This window comes from Protopterus annectens, chromosome 1.part2, assembly GCF_019279795.1.
Source record: "Protopterus annectens isolate FY-2018-M chromosome 1.part2, PAN1.0, whole genome shotgun sequence".
NCBI lineage: Eukaryota > Metazoa > Chordata > Ceratodontiformes > Protopteridae > Protopterus > Protopterus annectens.
Window position 1 is genome coordinate 743878629 of NC_056727.1, and position 6000 is coordinate 743884628.

Consider the following 6000-nt stretch of genomic DNA (forward strand, 5'->3'; position numbering starts at 1 on the left):
AAGTAAGTGGAACTTTGTTCTGCCTGGACAACTGTAACTATAAAATAAATGTATGCAATTATTTAATGACAAAATAATTCTTCAAATTCCACTATTTGATTTCAAAGCACTTTCAGATTTCTGGTAAAAGGGTTGACTGTTACCCAACAGAAAGCATTGTAGTTAACTTGCATTCTCTGTGAAACGTGCTCTAATGGCTGAATAAATGGAAGGTGTTTATATATGATAGATACCTCTATCCTGGCCCTAAGGATAGTTTGAAGCTTAAAAACAAAACATTTATGAGGTGTAGCCTGACTCAGCATTCAAAGTCTAGTTTTGACCCTCAACAGCAAAACTTTGGAGTGCACTATCACTCCAAGCAGCTATTGTCTTAAAAAACTCATGCTCATGCTTGGCATTCATCTGGAATACTATTTCAACATATTCTGCAAAAATTCCCTTTGTCTGTGAAATCAGATATCAGACTAGCACTGAAAATCTCCCCCTCAACTTACTACGATTAGAAAGGACTTTCTATACAAATGTTTAGGGGTGAGGCAAAATTTTGTTTGCTTTCCTTTCTTCACCCTATTGACTTATTTGGTACTCTTTTGTGGTGGGAGTTCAGTATCTTTCATCCTAGGTGGGTGTCTTGTGACAAATATGTCAAGAGGTCTTTATCAACCCATTAATTCTTCACACAAATGAGAGTCGGGCAGTAGGGAATGGAACAGCCTACTCTACCCAGTGGACTTCCTTTTCAACCCTGGAACTGCTAACCACATCACCAGTGTTCTTCAACAACACTGTGTGCTGTCCACCATGGGAAGATATGAGTTATACCATGCAGACATATTCTCCCACCTTAGTGCTATGCATCTCTGCTCAGCATGTACTTCGTAGGTGTGTTCTCCACAGGATCAACATCTGGTACTGCCTGTAGTTGAAACCCAAATGGCAATCTGGAACTGTCTTTGTTCAACCAGGATAGGAAAACCAGCAGCGGTGTTTCACTCATACTCTCCAACCTATTCCCTCAGCATGGGCACCACTACAGGAACATGGATCATCCGGGACACAGTTAGGTTTTCATTTCTCTCTGCACCACTGGGCCAAGCAATTAATGAAGCATTTATTCCATGTATAAACATTTCAGCTGCACTAATTTTCAGAAAACAATTCAGGATGTATGGACTAGACAATAAGAAGTGATGACAGAGTAATGTATGTTTTGCCATATTTAATGTCTATAATTGACCTCATATGTGTTTTGTGTTCAAAGCTGTGCAATAAAGAATGTAGCACATTGCTTATGGGTTAACTATTTATGTCTCGATGATATATTTTAATATTTATAAAAGGGATAGCTGATGTACACTGAACAGTTTTGAATCTGTATACAAGCTTTTTTGAAATGAAACAAGTATGCAACTGCCAGTTTTGAGAATATTTTTGCTAATGAGTGGAACAGCTAATTAATCAGTTTTTATTACTATGTTAAAACATTATTTTATTGTACAGTTGGATATACCTGTTACGTTACAGTTTTGGCAAGTTTCCTTTTCCCTTGTTTTCAATAAAAGTTTTATTGCAAAAAAATAAAAAGAGAAAATGAACATCTTCTCATCAATATAGGAGCTTAACACACATATATATCCATCTCTTAGTGTTGGATTTACTGTGGAAATAGAAACCTTTCCATACCTTACATAATATTTTTTTCTTCATCCATGTACATTCCTGTTTTTAAAATCTTTATCTTGAAAAAGACCTATTGCATTTCCATTCTGTGAAGCATTTTTAAGACCAGATCTGGGATTCAGAAACAGTTTTTACATTGTGCTAGCCAGTTTTGCGAGAAGAGGACCCACACATTGGGGAGGGGTGAATCAGGGGCATTCTGAGTGTGACTGCAGAAAGTCAAGAAAATATAGTGGCCTGTTCAATATGCAGATGCCATTACAATGACATGGAAATGACCACCACTGTTAAATAAGGGCAATGGTGGAAGCAAATGAGAGTAAAAACTATGGCCAAGTGATTCAGAAGGATATATTTTCACGTGGAGAATTGCTACTACCATAGATAAGGGTTATTTGTCCTTGCCTAATATACCAGGATCTCCATGATATTGAAATAGTAGGTACAGGTGTCATGCAGGGGCTGGACAAAATGTGTGTCCCTTACATGAAAGTCCTTGAAATGCCTGCAGTACCTATCCTTGTTCACACCAAGGTATATGTGGCTTTGAGAATACAGAGACCTTTCACTGATCAACAGGGGACACAATGGGTGTATCCCAGGCATTTACTGCCATGATACTCCAGCACTTCCTCAATGCCATGCTACAGCATGTGGGAGGAGCATATGTGACTTTCCTTCACCACAAAGGAGAGAGGCAACTCCATGTGGGCATTTCATGACATAACCCATTTACCTAAGATGCTGGGATATACTTATTGCACCAACATTGTAATAAAGGCCCTACTTGGGTAGCTAAAACAAAGGTATATCAGTCCAAGTGGTACCACTTTGTCAACTGCTAGGTGGTCTGCAAGGCAAAGAGTGAACGTAATGTATATATTTTGTTTGGAGTTTATTTCTTCCTAGGTGTCTGCGGAACAGGGGTCTCATGTCCAGTTGGACTATCCCAGTAAACACATGCATGTATGTAAATAAATAAATAAACTTATATTAGCAGTTTGCTTGGGGTGAGTTTCCACAGGGCCATATTATTGATGATGCTGGATATGCCCTGGAGTCATGGCTAATGACACCAATAAGAAACATACAGTCCATAACAGAGAATGCCAATATCACAAACATAGATCCCCTAAATAATTCATCCGCAGAAGGGACTGATCCACTGCAAAAATGCTAACCTTTCCAAAAGAATTCTCCAACTTACTTCCTGTTCACCACTTTTCCTGCTCAACCACTCACAATAACCCTCAACCCCTGAATATCTTCCTCCCTTTTCTTTCAAAATTACAACAAAACAAAAAGCACCCTTACTTGAACAAATCCCGCCTGACTAACCTACTAGCACTGATAACATTTGTTTTGGCTTCTGTACTACACTAGAGACTTCATTGCTATTCCTCTGAAACATATCAATGTCCTCAGCCTCACAACTAACACCTTTCCCTCAGTATGGAAGACTGGCTTTGTGAGAACCATGCCCAAGGATCCTAAACCCTCTTCCACCAGCAACTTCAATACTCTCTACTCTGGGCAAAATACTAGAAAATGTAGTTTGTATTCAACTAACTATCTACCTGCACAAATGCAGTATGGACACTTACAGTCAAAATACTCACTGATCTGGACAAAAGAAACTTTACTGATCTCATATTCATTAATCTTAATAGAACATTCAACATGGTGGACCACTCCATATTACTCACACACCTAATAGGCATTGTCAGTAGTCCTGAAGCCAGGGAATTCTGGCCAACAGATCCTTAATGTAAAGACAAGCATCGGTCTTTCTGACTCCACCTACACATAGTCAGGTGTTCCCAAGGTTCTGTTCCAGCTCTACCACTATTCTCCATTTTTATAAATAGACTTCCTCAGAACATAGCTCACCTTCATCTCCCAATATATGCTGATGACATGGTCATCTATAGAGCCATTTCCTCTCATTAACCATTTAAACTCTACATCTATTATTTGTGGATGATGTAAAATTGTATAGTTCAACAGACAGGGCTCTAAAAGAACAACTCCAAATCGGTAAAACTTTCTTAGATGATATAAGAATTACATTTAGTCTTGACAAATGTGCAAAAGCAACATTTATAAAAGGAAAACGTCAGCAACAAGAAAATATCTGTCTGAGAGAGGAATGCAATATAAAGGAACTTGGTCAGGATGGAGTGTGTAAATACCTTGGACTACAATAAAACACAAAAAAATAAGAATAAAGCTTAGTAAGAATACTTCAGAAGATGAAAGCTAATACTGAAAACTGCACTGACAGCTAGGTATAAAGTCCAAGCTATAAGTCAATTTGCTGTTCCTATTCTAGCTTACAGCTTTGGTGTGATTGACAGGGCATAAAAAGCACTGAACCAGTTAGACAAGAAAATAAGAAAAATGCTTCATGCTGATCAAATAATATATAGAAACCAGTGCATAGCAAGATCATACACCCCTCGTTGTGAAGGAGGCAGGGTTCTCCTTGAAACTGACTACATGTAGAGATCTGCAGTTGTGGGACTGTGTACAAACTAGCTGACCTCACAGACTCAAACACAACAAAAGTTCTGAAGCACGAACAGAAGAAGTCAGATGACATCTTTGTTTAGTTTGACAGAACTGTTTGGAAACAAAGGGGAATGGAAATCAAACTAAAAGTATACAAATATCAGACAGCAACTATTGTTTATTTGCTCATCACTGAAGAGTTGAGGGAATGAGGGGGTGTGGGTTGGTTGTTGGATGGAGGAAGATAGATTTTTTGTAAATAAAAATAAAGATTAATATAGTCACATATTTCAGTCCATACCCACATCTCAGAAGTCTCAAAAATAATAATGAATTCCTTAATTTGGTACATTTTCAACTTCTATGAATAAGGAATAACTTCATACCTGTCGGATACATTATAGAGTACAAATGTTGTCCGGTGCCATAATCCTGCTCCTGTGTCATTTTTAAACTGCCAGACAGTCTGATTTTCTTCTTTCCCTGTTTTATTGACAATAAGATCAAGTGAAACAGTTCCCTGTAGGAAACCCCGAATAAGTAAAGAAGTCCGAAGCTGTAAAAGAAGAGAGAGATTTATGCATCTTTTATTTTAGCTGTATGTCATCTTAGGACTCAAAGGATCAGATTTCTAGACTATCACAATGCATTGCTTACTGTTATTTGTACTGTGTGTGTGTGTGTGTGTGTGTGTGTGTGTGTGTGTGTGTGTGTGTGTGTGTGTGTGTGTCTATATGTATAGACACACACACACACACACACACACACACACACACACACACACACACACACACACACACACACACACATATTTACATGTACCATCTGCATTAAACTAGGATCTGCTGCAAAACTAAAATAAAGAAGTGATAAAGATGACTCACACACAAATAAAATATAAGGCAAAAAAAGTGATACCAAGTCAGAACAAGACACTTTGCTGTACTCAGTCGAGTGCTTTCATCTAAAAATACTTCATTAGAAATGAATCTGTTTTAAAAACAACTTCATTTTTACATGGCTAAAGATTATTTTTAATTATCTATCCAGAACACGATGAACAGCAAGGTAAAATACATGGGATTGTGGAATCATGTTTAGTCCTTCCATGGACACCCATGTATCAACCTTAAAAAAATTAAAATGAGGACCATTGTTGACACAACACTTGCACACTAATGTAAAACCAAGTCAAGGGAGACCTGGATAGTTTTAGAGAAATAAGAAAGTGTTGTGAAGTTAATGAAACTTAAACATAATGGGCTATCAAAATCTGAGATTTGTACATTTTCAAAAATGCGTTAATAGTACATAATTTTATTTTGAGCTGTCAATAAAATACATTTAAAACATCATTTAGTTGTGATGCCTCTTAGCAGAGACATGGGAACATTCGATTGCTGAATTTTAATTTATGCGTTTTATTGGCCCATTGGACAAAATGGATCATGGGATTTTATCAGGCATGTATAAAGTTGCTTTCTAAATGGAAAAAAAAAAAAAGATTAAGTTCTGACCAAGTGTTCATAGATGAAAGCACCCAGCTTAATATAAAGTGTGCTGTTTTTCTGACTTTGTTAGAACTGCACACAGACAACATCTAGTCAACAATAGTTGCTGTCTATAAAACTTCATAGTATGTCTCGTAGTAAATTATTACATGAACAGATGCAATATATAAATTATCTAAGGCATCACCCTGAAATCCAATAGCAGCAGTAAAACATCAGCCTTACCAATATTTAAACAGAGACAACTACATTTCATTTTGTCACATTCATAACATTTTACTCACTTGGGGAAACG

General features: G+C 37.2%; 1 protein-coding gene across 1 annotated transcript in view; it reads right to left on the bottom strand.

Moving 5' to 3' along the window:
- ALK (ALK receptor tyrosine kinase) overlaps nucleotides 1-4747 on the bottom strand; it is a 1522063-nt gene extending 1517316 nt beyond the window's left edge. Inside the window, exon 1 of the mRNA XM_044058894.1 lies at nucleotides 4581-4747. The gene's annotated coding sequence lies outside the window, so the exon portion shown is untranslated. The remainder of the gene's footprint in view (nucleotides 1-4580) is intronic.
- Nucleotides 4748-6000: the final 1253 nt, after the last annotated feature.